This window comes from Thermobia domestica, chromosome 15, assembly GCF_964235325.1.
Source record: "Thermobia domestica chromosome 15, izTheDome1.hap1.1, whole genome shotgun sequence".
In the NCBI taxonomy this organism is placed as follows: Eukaryota; Metazoa; Arthropoda; class Insecta; order Zygentoma; family Lepismatidae; genus Thermobia; species Thermobia domestica.
The window spans coordinates 133,403,630-133,420,080 of record NC_137468.1 but is presented as its reverse complement, the minus strand read 5'-3'; the positions used below and the strand labels follow the sequence as shown (position 1 = coordinate 133,420,080).

Sequence of the window (16,451 nt, the reverse complement as noted above, 5' to 3'; positions counted from 1 at the left end):
TGGATTAAAAGCTACATGGTGTTTTTTTGCCACCAGCCATGGGAAGTCTCCTTGTGACGGTATAGGTGGCACTGTCAAGCGCATCGTGACAAAAGCAAGTCTCCAACGCAGTCCTGGTAATGCTATTGATCATTCCGATTTATTTTTTTTATTTTTGCAAGGAAAATATAGAAAATATAAAGTTCACAATGATTAAAAAAAAAATCTTGATAGAGGCACGAAAAAACTTAGAAGGGCGTTTCACTCAAACCAGGACAGTACCTGGAACACGTAGTCTTCTTCACTTTGAGCCCAAATCTGAAGACTCCACTGGAACAAAACGAGTGTTTAGATGACAACTTTTGCACAATATTCAACTTTTCTGGAGAAAATTATTCGGTGAAAATGCCTGTTGTGGGTGTGCACAATTACATTGCATGCCTTTATGATGACCGGTGGTATTTTGGATTAGTTTTGTCAAAACATGATGATGAAGGAGACGTTAAAATTAAATTTGTGCATCCCCATGGACCTGCTCCATCTTTTCACTGGCCCCCAAACGAAGATGTTTGCTGGATTCCTATGAGTAACGTAATTTCATGTGTAACCCCCCCAGTCACAAAAGCATCCGGAAGAATGTATTATTTTTCCGAAAAGGAAATAGGTTCAATCAGTCTTCAGTGCAACAAGATGTTGAAACAAATGCAAGCCCAGAAATAAAATGTTGCTAGTGTTTTATTTAAACATTTTCTGTAATTCCACTTCAGGACTTCTATGGTGTAAATAGTAAATGAACCACTTCAGGACTTTAAGATGATTTGGTAAATTCTTTTTTCGTTCACTGATTATATTCAATCTGTTGTATGTGATGAATATGTATAATTCATTAAACTCATAGTGAATGGCTATTTTCTTCTTCTTTTGTGGGTTGGGAACCAGGGGGGGGGGGGGCAAAAAGTTACCTCATTGGAACCAGTGTTCCGTAAGCTTTGCACGAGGTATCATTCGCGTCTCTGTGACAATTAGGGAAGTCGCCAGGGTTGCCAACCTGAGGGTAGACCACAGTTCCTTCGTAAAATATATACAGGTTGACCATAGTATATACGAGATTTCGAATTTTTATCTCGCAAGCTATTGCACCTAGGCCCTTTATTTTTTATATGATTCCATCCAATGTCTGGTGTGTATGCGATAATTTTTTTTCCTGCGTATGACAATGAACAGTGTTGCCAGAGTCCGACAAAATATTTTTTTTGAAAACAGCAATTTTTCTTCTTCTTCTTCTGTGGGTTGGAAACAAGTGCGCACAGAAGTTACCTTGTTGGAATCTGTGTTCCATAAGCTTCGTAACGAGATATGGTTCATGTCCCTGTGACAATTAGGGACAACGCCACCAGGGCTGCCAACGTGAAGGTCTACGATTTTCTTGAAATACCTGGCCGTACTCTAAAGATAAATGGTTTTAAAATATTTGCAGTTAAAAACCCACAGTTTTTCTTTCAGAACACATTAGCTCATGCCTTTAGGCTTATAAATACATATAAAATACTTTGGTTTATGTAGTGCCTTTAAGTTTTTACTGTATTTTAAAATTTTATGTTTTTTCTTTAAAAAAAATCGTAATATCCAGGTTTGAGCTAATATTTACTACAACAATTCAAGTACAAGTAACTGAATGTATTTTTACCTTATTCTGTATCTTATTGTGATCATTTTAGTGAAAAAATCATTGTGAGATGATGAGAATTAACAAAGTTGTGATCTTTTTAGTATATCAATGTCGTAATCTCTTTAACCCTCGGCAACAACAAACACGTATATTTCACCAAACTAAAAAAAAATTAACTAAAAAAGTATATAAGATATCAAATTAAAATTTGGTGTGATCAATAAGGATGGCAAGTAGAGTAAACAAAAAAATCCTCATGCCATTCTGAGACTATGGGTTTCATGACCTGGATGAATTGACATGGACTGACCCCATTGGGAAAATCTTGTTATTACTTTAAATGTATTTGTATATAAAATTTTAAGGTCAACGTATCATAATCACTACGCTAAAACTGAGGTATTAAATTACAAATTTGGTATGTAGATATCATTCAATAAAATAAAAACAAAGTCAAATCCAAGCTGGTGGTGAAAGCTGCGTAGGCAGTTGATAAATTTTGCCAATTTCTATCAATATTTTAAAGCAACCTGGGCTTCTTTATAAAACAACAGGCATTCAGTCAAGTAGAAATGTATAATTTGGATTTATCCTTATGAAATACCAAGGTTATCATGGAGACTTTCGCTTAAAGGGACACCTCGAATCGCTACTTGGTTTACACTTGAAAGATGGGCTGTAGTTCGACCGAGAATTGAACACGGGACCCCTTGATTAAAAGGTGAGTAGATAAACGGAATGCAGATGGTTTCATATGTGGAGACATCACTACGAAGTTCACACAATTTAAAGCATTTATCAGGTTTTTTTTTTTTTTTTTTTTTTTTTTTTTTTTTTTTTTTTTTAAACCAGCCAACCTTGCCCCTAAATTGACCATATCTGGGAATAGACAGACGCGCACACAAAAGGATTTTAGTCTTAAATTTCAAATAGTGATTTTCCCGGTGCTATAGTTAACGATTTACAAACCCTATGTTATGAAGAGAAAATAGCAGGAGTGTCCCGTTACCGATTCAAAACTTAATTCAGATAATATTTTAGAAGTCTAGCAAATAAGCTGACCTTGACTTCAGTCCAGGACGATTCGACCGCTCTAAAATTTGATAATTTATAGTTATCTAGCTGTTACTTTTATTTCAAACTTATTTATTTTGAAATTTGAATTAAATCAACGAATTTTACAATACGATATTGTTACAACATCGTTAGTAGAAAATACAGGTAAGTTTTTAACTGTGAAATTTCCAACTTTAAAAAAAGGGACTTAACGACACCATACCAAAAATAGTTTTAGAAATTTCATTTTTAAGCCTCCAAACTATCACTCTTAGCAAATCAAAATTTTGGTATTCTTCCGTTTCTCACCCAAATCACTTGACACTGGCTTACTTGGTAGCGATTACAGTTCGTTATTTGTAATTGTGATGTAGTCTTGAGTATAAATACAGTGTGGACATACACCATAAAAACTACAATGTATAAAACATGAAAGAACTTGTGCTAGGTGGCCAAAAAGCACGAACGACACCTAACCAAATCAGATCAGGAGTGCAGCAAGAGTGCCCGAGCGGCAGCGAGGGAGTGCATCCGTCAAGAGCAGGCGCGTAAGTGAGGTGGTATACGTATAAACGAGGTTGTTTATATGAGCTCACTATAAGTCAAAGTATCGGCCCCGGAGTCGTAGATGGATTTAAGGAGACACTAAATGCCATCCCAAAATTGGCAAGGTTCTAGAACACAGGGCCCCCGCACCATTTAGCTGTAATAAAGACAGAAAACAATGTGCCCTGCGCGGCTCTAACCCGCCTTCACTCGCTAACGCTCGTTCGGCAATACTATATGAATGTAATATTAAACTTTGATACAGAAAGGAACCAACCTAGCTACTAACCTATATGGGAAGGGGGGTAGTATTCTAGAATCTTCCCCCAAAATTCCCTTACATTTCCTAGTTTGTCACCATCATGACAGGTTGTTGCGGTTTACAGCATGAATAGCAGTTCTTGCGCATACAAACTCACTTTGCCCGTGCTCTCTATGGACACATTCTCGCCCTGCTCTGGAGCCAAATAGATACAATTTACGCTTGTAATGGCCACCTAGGACAGGTTGGCCCCAGTTTTTCGCATGAATAATTATGTATCTGGCTGATTTATTTGTAGCCATATTATAAATATGTACGCAATCGCCTGAGCATGTACACACCTGTTCAGAAAAAGCTGGAAACTCGTTCAGAAACTGAGTCCGAAAAAGTGAACCTAGATCCGTCAAAATTCCGGCAGATCTATACACAGGGAATGGCATGTTCCCGCCGTTCTTTATATAGACACTAGCTGCAAACCGTACTGTCATCCGAGCGATGTGAAAATGTAAAAACAAAATCAAACTACTTATTTCTGAGATTAATATTGATTGCACATCTCACGCACAGTTCCAATCTTTCAAAATCAACCATTATTTTAAGTAGAAATTGCTGAAAACGACAGAAAATAGATATTTAAACCTCCAAGTAGGAACCTGTGCTTGGAGCGATTCTATTATCAATATCATAACACAATCTCTTGTAAGTTACGTCTGTGGTCAAGCGGGTTTAGTACTGCTACTGACATTTCTAAAACGAAGGGCGACGGTTCGAGCCTCTGTGTGGAAAGTTAAAGTTTTTCTTCCTTCTTTTTAAATATATGAGAACTTTTTTATAAATATAAATTTCTACTGTGAAGTGAGTGAAAACACATTATCCGACGAAATGTCATTTTCCAAATCCCTGTCACATTTACCAGCCCGCCATGTCCATAATTCATATTCGAAAACGCTAAAATGGGAAATGTGAACACAGTTGAATACCTGAAACCACACGTCCAACATGAAAATTATTCATATATATATTTTGGAGGGCTTTGCTAACTTCATTCTTGAAAATGTGAACATTCTACAAAATATTTCATTCACTTTACAATATTTTATTTGAATAAACATACAATTTCGGGGGGGGGGGATCAAGTCCGGAAGTCCCTTAAAATACACCTCTCTCTCTCTCTCTCTCTCTCTCTCTATATATATATATATATATATATATATATATATATATATATATATATATATATGTATTTTTTTTTTTTCATTACAAAAACTTAGGGTACCTCATAATCTGGATTTTTATAAAGCAAGTTGAACATTTAGAAAATATGTACTGCTTAAAATCGGATTAAATCGCAATGCCAGTAATCTGTAATATCTTACATTTGTATTTATTTACATTGAATGTGTACTTGTTTTATACTCTATAACATGAATATTAGCTTCTACATAAGAAACAATTATCTATAATTGAATTTAAGTAGGAAATCGTTATAGTTATTATAAGAAGAGGCTTGTGAAAATGAAGTGTATAATAATGGTTGTATCTGAAATAGATGATGTGTAATGGTGTAATTGGTTACCACGACAGCTTTGGAACACTGGGCTCTTCAAACTGTCCATCCTTAGGGATGCGCAGAGTCGAGTCGAGACAATTTTCCTGACAAAATTCGAGTCGAGACACAGCTCTTCCAATAGAAAAATATACATTTGTCGAGTCGAGACATCACTTTTACAGCATATTGTCGAGACGAGACGGCCTCAAATCTTGTCTCGTGCGCATCCCTATCCATCCTACCTAGATAAAATCAATTTTGAATGCGAATATTCAATTTCTTTTGACGATAATTGTAATCTACGATACAGACTGAAGTAAGATATTGGCTTGAACTGCTTTATTACCCACTTAACCTTCGCATACTGCAATTATATCTATTTGTGGCATAAATATTTATTACTATTAGAATGTAAACACTGAAGAATATATATTAACACACAATGAGGAAGAACTCAATAATCGTAGTAGTTAACAAATTGGTTGCAAGTTTATTTAAAATTAACGCTCTTGAAATCTAAATCACCAATATTAGAAAGAAAGCAAGAGAACCGTTTTGTTAATTAGGACATATTATAAGAGAATGAGGAATGTGTATTTAATCGAACAGAATATATGAAACTAAATGGAAAGGCATGTGGAACCGAACTTGAAAGAGGATAGGATGTGTAAATGAAAAATGAAAGAAAGCAATAGTTAACAGCAGTAGTCACTACTTACAGCAGATGAGTGAAAACTCGTCCCCCCAAAATTTTAACAATTCTGAAACATAAGGGCGTCACATTTTCTTAGTTTCCTCACAAAATTGAAAAATGGATTTTGCATATTGTTTGTCAATACCCCTTCAATATAGTTAGCTAACAAACCAAGTACGGTCGACTGACGACGTCAAGTGAGTGAAATTTACATAGGAAGTTTCGATACAGCGTTCACCGAAGTGATGCAGACATGGTGTTGAAGCTTCTGGTAGGTCCTATTTCGTAATGGATTTTAGGTCAGTGAGATTTCTTTACACTTATCAGAAAGCTCTCTAACTCCATACTAAAGGCGTGTCGTATGATTTATTCAAATCGTCAGGTATTCGGACAACCATGAGCCCAATTCGTTTTGCTTCACTGCTCACAAGTTTAACTTGAAATAAATTCTTACTCCTCCACAGGAACACAAACTGTTTTAATGCTCATTTTATTACGGGTACAATGTATAATTCTGCAAGTAATAAAAATTTACATGTCCATCTTCGTGATTTGATCCCTCGTCCTTTGGTTTAGCAGTTCGACACGTAGACAATTAGACTAACTGTCGTTGTTAACAGCTTGCAGGAAAATCGGTTTGACTGCATGAAGGAAATTGAGGGCATTGATTATAGCTGGACTGAGGAAACTACAATGTGCTCCCATGTATACATAATTTCGAAATACTTAAGTATTACAATGATGAATTGTTTCCACAGTACAGTTAATAACGGATCAACATATCTTATTACACTTAAAAGAGGAAAATACAGATTTACAGAATGCTTTCGATTGTGAACGTTGGATTGTGGGTTCGAACCTATCATCTTTGGTTTCCCGTTTCCCGAAGATACTCGAAGCTGAACTTAGAAAATGTTTGCCTCAAAAGACCAATATTACACAGTCCAAGTTCAAAAACTAGTTCTTATAGCAACTATAGTGATTTCCTAATTAAATTTAATTTAGAGTTACCCCGCGCCGTAAGCGTCGGTGGACCATCGATAGGTAACTAGCGACCTCTCGCCAAAAATTGATGGCCCCACTGCAACCATCCGCGGTGGCCCCACTTCCGTTTTGAAAATTATACCACCAGTGGGCCACCGGTGGCAGAGACGCGATGGAATACCAATGAATTTCAAAATTACTCCACCAAAATATGTTAAATAACCTATATGCATGATTCATTTACATTGAGATGAGTCTAAAAAGCACTTACAAAATATATATAAAGTTCTCCCGGAATGGCGCGAAACAGCAACCTTGTGATGTAGAAGCATGCGTTACTCTTGACCCCGGAGCTCACTTTAGGAACATTCGTCAGGAAAAACAAATATATAATAATAAACGTATGCACATGACTGGCGATAAGTCGTCTCGGTCCCTTCGCCGATTCTCCGCGACGAATCGAAAGACGGACCGAAAAGAAGTCGCCGCTACGTAGTGGTAACTGCAACACCCCTACTCTATATGTCTGTTTCGACTCGACGAAACCCTGCCGCCAGGGACACACTAGCAGCAATCATTCGATGCGTCGCTATATTGACGGTCGACATTTACCGGCAAGTGGGCCACTAGATATTGGCGACGTCAATGGCATGGGGTCAAGTTTCATCTCACAAATGTGAGATATTCTATTTTTGGCATAAATTTTAACTCCTGTTCTCTGTTAGGATACGCATCTTAATAAAAATGGCGTGACAACAAGCCAGTCTGCGCATGGCACCCTAAAATGTTCTAGGAGGGGCTAACTTCATGGTTGCTATATATTACGTTTGGTATTTCTGTTTGTATACATTTCGTGAGTCAGAGGGCGACCCACTAGCCCCTTCCGGTGCCCATGAGTCAGAGGTAGGTGAAAGTGGTAACCAGGGTTGGCAAAAACCATGGTTTTTATTGAAAAAACCAAAAAGCAGGCTCTTTTGGTTTAAATAATTTACTCTATGTATTTATATTAGATATGGGCAGTTTGTTTTGCAACAGTTTGGATATTAGTTTGTTTCGCCTTGGTGTTATTATGCAACAACAAGGATATGCTGGAAGGGGTCACATAAGCTTAAAGCGGAATCCAAACCGCTTCTCGGCTTCATCCAAGAAAAATTGTCCATTTCAACACGAAACCGGGATTAATTGGTTACAAATGCGATTGCCGACTCACTCACGAAGGACTCCTGATAAAAATACTTTGTACTAATCTTTACATAGGCCTCATTTCAGAAGGACAAAAAGATAAACAGTTACACAAGTAAAAACATTATACAATTATATATAAATCGGGAAACTCCCGCCTTAGCCATTGGGTAAACCCTATTATTACTTTAAAAGTATTTGTATATAAAATTTTATGATCAACGTATCATAATCACTACGCTAAAACTGAGGTATTAAATTACAAATTTGGTAGGTAGATATCATTCAATAAAATAAAAACAAAGTCAAATCCAAGCTGATGTTGGAAACTGCGTAGGCAGTTGATAAATTTTGCCAATTTCTATCAATATATTTAAGCAACCTTGGCTTCTTTATAAAATAACATGCATTCAGACAAGTAGAAATATATAATTTGGTTTCTTTTTGTACGTTTAGGTTTAACATCTTTATGAAATACCAAGACTATCACGGAGAAGACTTTCGCTTAAAGGGACACCTCGAATCGCTACTTGGTTTCCACTTGAAAGATGGGTTGTGATTCGACCGAGAATGGAACACGGGACCCCTTGATTAAAAGGTGAAAACTACATAAACATAATGCAGATGGTTTCATATGTGGAGACGTCACCATTAAGTTCACACGATTTAAAGCATTTTTCGTTTGGTTTAAACCAGTTTCTTTTTACCAAGCCCAACCCTGGTTAAAACCAAGCCAACCCTGGTGGTAACTAATAAAAATCATTTCAAACGGTTAAGCCAGTTTTTGTTCTGATAGACGACGTCTTTTTCATTCATATCCTATGTAAATAGATACAGATTAATAGCATTATTACTGTCTTATTATTTATTTCATTTTTACCATATACTTTTCTCAATGTTTGTCCTTTAGGCTAAAGAAGACAGGTGATTCATGCAAATAAATTCTAGTTCAAGTAAAATTTTAATGGACCCTTAATGGCAATTGAACCCGCGACTATAAGGCCCAACAACGAACGCGCTAGGCATTAGATATTAAAACAAAACTGACTTACCGAACGTTCCTCAGTAACTGATTATTATTTTTGATTTGTAATTGTTTCACTCGGTTTTATAGTTTTAGCAGTACCTCTTTAACAACAGGGACACGAACACAAAATTATCACAGATAGGTAAAAACACAAGCCTCTCCCAGCGGGAATAGAACCCGGTACCCCGTACACCAAAGGCACACGAGCTAACCACTGGACTATCTGTGTAGGGTACACAAAGAAGCAAATATTAATATATATATTGCACATTCCGACGAAACGCAAACGTCCCAATGAAAGCAATATTAAAGGAAAAATGGAAAAACTTAGTGAGCTCTTGAAAGAGCTCGACGGTCACCTTGGTATGAAGACAAATCTTTATTCAGGTACTAATATCTCGTATAATCGCCGTTAGCTTCGATGACGCATCTTAATCTTCTTGGTAATGAGTTAACCAAGCTAGCGACATATTGATGTCCCTGTGCTATTTCTTCCCACGCGTCAGAAACTAGCTCTCAAAGTGCGTCAGCTGTCCTTGGTGGGGTATCAGACCAATTTTCGTGTAGAGTTCTTGTAACTTCCGCCCATAGATTTTCCATTGGATTCAAGTCAGATCCTCTTGGAACGCAGTCGACTAGCTCAACATTGGGTTCTCTTGAAACCAGGCTTGAACTAGATGGGAATCATGTATTGAGCTATGATCTTGTTGAACTTCTACAATGCCGTCTTCAATAAATTTCTCGCAGCTGGGAGCAAGCCATACTGCACAATATCCAGATACTTCTGGCTGTTCAATACGGTGTTCTATACGGTGTAATTCATCAACTGTATTCTTACACAACCATCCCCAGCAGTAAATAGTAACATGCCCCATTCGATGCGTTCTGTGCATGTACTGTGGATCGTAACGTTTTCCTGTAGGTCTATACACAAGTCGAGGACCATCATTTGCTGAAGAGAATATCTTTTCGTCTGTGAAGAGTACATGATCCCAGTTACGACCAATATTTGCCTCAGTAAATGCTAGTCGATCAACTTTATGACTATCCGTCAACTGCTCCTTACACGCGGCTCGATATGCGTGAAGCCCTGCATCTTTAAGGCGTTGCTGAGCGGTGAGAAAGGAGCCAGGAAAACGAGACGCTATCACTAACTGCCGGGATGACATGAAAGGATTGCGAGAGCTTACATCAACTAGGGCCCGATCTTTTTGTCGCGTTGAAACACTTTGAAGGCCAGTGCCAGGTTTTCTAGACACGTTACATGTTTCTGAGTATTTCTTCCATCAAGTATATGCTGTAGAACAGGGAACACCAAGACGTTTGCTAGCTTGTCTCACAATCATACCACCGTATTCAACAAAAGCAGTAAGCTGCTCGCGAACATTCTGACCACGACAGCCATGACTAATGAATGAATTGCAGCTGTTTGGCTGTAGGTGATTTCGTTACTCGTAGGCTTAAGTGGAGAAACTCGTCTGCTGCGACAAGGCATATGTCATGTTTTCACGAAAAAAAGTGTTACAGAGTTGTGTGACACACAACACAGACACAGAAACACACATACACGCATATATATATATATATATATATATATATATATATATATATATATATATATATATATATATATATATATATATATATATATATCAGGAACATAAGTAATTTACATTTTTGACGTCCGTAATAACGTTTTCATACATAAATTCTGGAAATGGCGGGCTAGTAAATGTATCAGAGATTTGAAGTTACAGTTCGTCTGATTGCTTTTCCAAGCACTTCAAAGTAGAAATTTATATTTATAACAATGTTCCCATATATTAAAAAAAAAAAAAAAAAAAAAGTAGAAATAAAAACGAACTTTCCGCACGGAGGCTCGAACCGTCGCCCTTCGCTCCAGAAATTTCAATCAGCATTACTAAACCCGCTTGGCTAAGTAAGCACTTAGAAGGAAATGCGTTATAATATTGATAATTATATCGCTCCAATCGCAGGTTGACACTTGAAGTTTTAAATAGTCATTTTCGGTGTTTTTTAGTAATTTCTACTTTAGATATTGATTGTTTTTGCATATTGGAAATGTGCAAGAAGTGTGCAATCAATATTATTCTCAGAAATAAGTAGTTTGATTTTGTTTTTACATTTTCACATCGCTCGGATGACAGTACGGTTTACAGCTAGTGTCTATATAAAGAACGGAGGGAAAATGCAATTCCCTGTGTATAGATCTGCGGAAATTGTGACGGATCTAGGCTCACTTCTTCGGACTTAGTTTCTGAACGAGTTTCCAGCTTTTTGTGAACAGGTGTGTACCATGAAAATAAGATGCACAATGTCTTAGATCATGCAAAGCAAGAAAAGTAAGGATCTATTATTTCTTCATTTGATTAACTATTGTAAACCTGAACGCCAACTTGTGTCCACCATTAAGTGGAAAAAATATTTACTCCAATACGAAACATAGTAAAGTTCTCCACTTGGGTGTTCGATTTGGGTAAACTATACAATACACGCTCCACCTGTGCACCGATTAGTAGAACGGCTTAAAAAGGATATAGTAGGGTAGGGTAAGGTAGGAGAGAGTAGAAAAGTGTAGAGAAAAGTAGAATTAGGTTGGATTAACTCATGGCTAGGGAAGTCTGTGCCGTCAGTGTGATTTCTTACATGTCTGCTGGAGCAGTCCTTGGGTAAGTCTTTACTTTGACTCCAACTGTGACTTTAATCGGTTCTTATAGGTTCAGTTACTTCCTGGAACTGTTTGTGCGTGAGTCGCTTGTTAGAACTGTTCGTGCCTTTGGTGTGACGTCTTAGTTCATATTTTTCACACTAGGTGTTTGTTCGTGCCTTTGGTGTGACGTCTTAGTTCATATTTTTCCCACTAGGTGTCTGTGCAGTCATATGGTAGTTTGTTAGTGTGTCACATGTTCTGTTTGCTTGTATGTGTGTGCTGGTGGCATGCGGGGAGCGCGTATTTGAATTTTCGTTTGATGGCGACGATCGAGTTAGCAAATGCAATTCAAAAACCGTTTCATGAATTTAATACAAAGAATTTGAATTTGTCGTTCTTAAATAAGTTTGTATTAAATTCGGATATTAACTCATATCGCTTTGCGGCACTATGTGGTTTAATTGAATTAGAGAAAACATGTGATGATTGTGGAAGAAGGTTGAAGTTACTTCCGAAGTGTGGGAGAAGTGGGCGTTTATTGGTTTTTCTTCTTTGCAATAATAGCAAATGTGTAAGGTTTAATAAATCGACGTCTGTGGGCAAAGGAACATTTTTGAGTAATGTGAACTTGAGTATTGCGCAAGTGTTATTGCTCTCTTATTTCTTCGTGTGTGGAATAACCAATTATGAGTTCATTATTCATGAGTGTTCTGGTATAGCGAAAACCTTAAGTAGTAAAACTGTCTGTGATTGGCTGACGTTTTGTCGCGAAGTGTGCTTGGAAACTTTAGTTAGAGAATCAGGTGGTTTAATAGGTGGGGATGGTTTACATGTAGAGGTGGACGAATCGTTGTTTGGCCGCCGTAAGTTTAATGTTGGGCGTATGAGACGTGAGCAACGTTGAATTGTTGGTGGGATATGTAGAGAGACTGGAGATATTTTTTTGAGTGAATGTCAATGTAATTCGCGTTCTGCGGAAAGTTTATTTCATATTATATCATCACATGTTCATCCGGGCTCTGTAGTAATTACTGATTGCTGGAAGGGATATAACACTTTGGATAAACAGAAGTGGCATCATTTAACTGTGAATCATTCACTAAATTTTGTGGATCCTAATACGGGTGCTAATACTCAGAATATTGAAAATTTGTGGTCGCATCTTAAACGAAATTTAGTCTCAACTCATGGTTCAGAAAACCTTATGTTGCATTTTGCTTGGTATTTGTGGCGTCGTAAATTTGCTGCTAGTTTGTCACTTGGAGAGCGATATTTTCAATTTTTACGGCATGCTGGATATGTGTATCATTAGCGGTGAGTTTCATTTTTTTAAATTTATATTATTCTTATTCTTGATTTGTTTTCCGCTTCTAAATTAGGTTCATAGTAGTGCTTTGATTATTTATTGTTGTTTTGGATGTTTTTATGGTACTTGAGCGGGGGGTTTGGGGGGCGGTAGCCCCCCATTTAGGTCTCAAAATTGATAGTGACCGCTTCACCTGAATTGATGTTTAGTAACATTTTGGCCCTTGTACTTATAGTATAATTCTTAACATCGTATAGTAACATTGTGGCCCTTGTACTTATAGTATAATTCTTAACATCGTACATTACTTTCACTGTGTTAGTAATTGTAATCGGATCACATGAATCGGTTGAAGTCACTGTTTGGCTCAAAGTAAAAATTTGCCCAGTCCTTGTAAAGGTCACCATTAGATTCTTTCATTAGCCATTTTATCAAAAATTACAAATAACATACACGTACAATTGAGAAAGCTGGGCCAAAACAAACAAATATCACAGAACTAGTTCTATAGGCTAGTCTTCCGCTAATTAGGAGCCATGATGAGAAAAAATTACAGGAGAAATGAGGTAAGAAATTATGATTTGGATATCTTATGTGATGTTTAGATGTGGAAGTTGGTACAATTTGCAAGACCCGGAAGATCTCATGATTCAGCAGCATGCCCATTTTATGTCGAGAACAGAACCCAACGAACCCCTGGGGGACTTTTCACCGGTTCCTCTACTACTACTACTACTTATACTATGGATCTGTATAATAAAACTGCACGTTTTAATGTTTTTACTGCTTTCTTGTAGGTTTGAAAGTGGAGGGGCAACTCTAAACTTAAGCCGAAGAAAAAAGTCTACCGTTACCACCTAACTCATATTCGTAACTTCAAGCTTACTGCAACTACTGCTACAGATGTACAGGAAAATTACCCCCGAGAGCTTTATTTTGGAAACTGAATTGCATTACTACTGTAACCTAATCAAAAGACAGGTGCATGACGATAACTACATAAAAAAAAACTCGAATTAATCCTTCGTTCGGTATCTATCTCTAATTTACCTACATTTCTCTTCCGATTTGTAGAGTGATGAACAAATAAACCTACAATGCTATTTGCCACCTGTTAGTTCTAGTGTACCACTCTACAACACCAAAGCACTGAAACTACAGAGGTGAAAGTTAACGTTTCATTGAACATAATATTAACTATTAGTCTGCATTAACAAAACCTTGCTACCTACCTTCTCATGTTTCTTATACTACCGTATCTTAAGTTCTTAAACTTTAAAATTGGGGATTGTATACTATAATCGATTTGCTTATACCAACACGTTACACATTTCATTCGTCACAAACACCAATAATATACAATTGTTCTTGCTAAGCAAATCTGTCACTGGAGAACCTAGCTGCAATCTCAAGACCACTACTGCCAGATCAAAACACGGAAAGTTTTCCAATGAACTAATAGGTTTCATTCTACCAAGTGGGCCGGTAAAATCGGTGTAACAACGAGAAATAGCGAAACTTCCAACAGTGAGTGAGCACGTATTAACAGTTTGTAAACAGGAGCAGACCAAGAGATTCCCACAAGCGAATTTAAATGTGCGGGCCAGCTCATGACATTTTTAGGACATGAAGTGATTCTGGTCAAGTTTAAGCACACCACATTTTGCATAATTGACAGGTAAAATACAATATTTTGCATGAAAAGACATGCTTATAAGGAAGAAATTTCTGCAAACATTAAATAGTAAGTAATACAACTACATTTTATGTTTATAAGTGTATAGTTACTAGGGAAAAATCATTACAACTGTGTCGAGAAAGATAGTTATAACCCAGAGCTGTTCAAATGGGAATGCGGCGCAGGATCGAAACTGCGTAGCATCGAAACTGCGTACGATCGAAAAATTCAGCTCAAAACCTGTTTCGATCCTACGCAGTTTCGATCGTACGCAGTTTCGACGCTACGCAGTTTCGACGCTACGCAGTTTCGACCGTACGCAGTTTCGATCCTACGCAGTTGCCCTGAAATAATTTAAATTTTAATCATGCGCTCAAAAAATATATTTTTTTTCTCTCTCTTTAATTTGTTTAACCTGTGCAGCTATAAATTAGGGTTATATTCATGGACTCCACACGACCTAAACTGCGTAGGATCGAAATTGCGTACGGTCGAAACTGCGTAGCGTCGAAACTGCGTAGGATCGAAACTGCGTAGCGTCGAAACTGCGTACGATCGAAACTGCGTACGGTCGAAACTGCGTAGCGTCGAAACTGCGTACGATCGAAACTGCGTACGATCGAAACTGCGTAGCGTCGAAACTGGTAGGATCGAAACTGCGTAGGATCCACACTGCAGGTAGGATGGACAAGTTACAGGCGTATGGATTGAGAATCAATTATGATTTGCAATGATGACTATGTCAGAAGTGTAATACTAACTTTGAAACAGCTTCGACGGAATATAATGTAAAATAGTTATGTAATATGAAGAATTTAAAGTAATGAAGAATATGATGTATGATGAATATTGAAGGATAATAATAATAATAATGTTTAACGAATATTTCGATTGTAAAGATATTATTTCTAAAGGCTATCAGAAAGTTAGAGAAACAAAAGTCAGATAAAGGTTCATATGCTGTTCTGTGTGTACTTGTCTGCGTAATATGAATGAAAATTTATATGATTTTATGTACAGCTTAACGACCTAATCACCAGTTATTCATATGTATGTCAACAACGTTACAATATTGTACTTCGCTTTGGGAGTTTCTCATTTGTACGCTGAACCTCAAATCGATTTATAATTGGAACACGTACCTGTGGGAGTAGGAGCATTTCAATGTATTCCGTTACATTTCACAAAAATATTTTTAACCGTAAAAGATTCGAAATTAAACTACTATTCAAATAGAGAATAAAATTACGAAAGTTTACAACTATTACTGGAAATCAATGCTGTCATCCATTTTGAACATTTTAAAAGAACATAGTTTCTAATGTATTGAAATTTCATTTCTTATGAATAGTTTGAAACGTTGTAAATAGTTGTAAAGAACCTGCAGAAAATTCGTCAAAATCCTCCTACAATGGGGAAGCCGTGTTAGACATGGAGTTAGTGGATGCAGATGGTGGCATTGGAAAAGTTCGGGTCTCCCGAGCACAGTGGTGATATCAGAAACCGGGCCCCAGCCATGAGGCTCCAGAAAAATGGGGTCCCCAAGTTTTGGGCGCGGGTTCTTTCTATACGCCTATTAAACATGGAATTGTATGTGGGTGGTGAAGTTGGAAATGTTCGGGTCGTCTGAGCACAGTGTTAACGTCAGAAATTGGGCCCTTGTCTCAAAGGTCCAAAAATGGTGTCCCGAAATTTTGAGCTTGGCTTCATTATATTTTTCTTTTAAGCATGGAGTTATTGGATACATATTGTGGTGTTGGAAAGCTCCGGGACCTGAGACTCCAGAAATGAGATCCCAAAAGTTTGGGTTCAGGTCTCTTTTATTTGCCTATTTAACATGGTGTTGTA

General features: G+C 37.3%; 1 protein-coding gene across 1 annotated transcript in view; it reads right to left on the bottom strand.

Annotated features, from left to right (window-relative positions):
• Nucleotides 1-14,334, bottom strand: part of LOC145671246 (RING finger protein 207-like) — a 456,974-nt gene extending 442,640 nt beyond the window's left edge. Inside the window, exon 1 of the mRNA XM_081740160.1 lies at nt 14,158-14,334. The gene's annotated coding sequence lies outside the window, so the exon portion shown is untranslated. The remainder of the gene's footprint in view (nt 1-14,157) is intronic.
• Nucleotides 14,335-16,451: the final 2,117 nt, after the last annotated feature.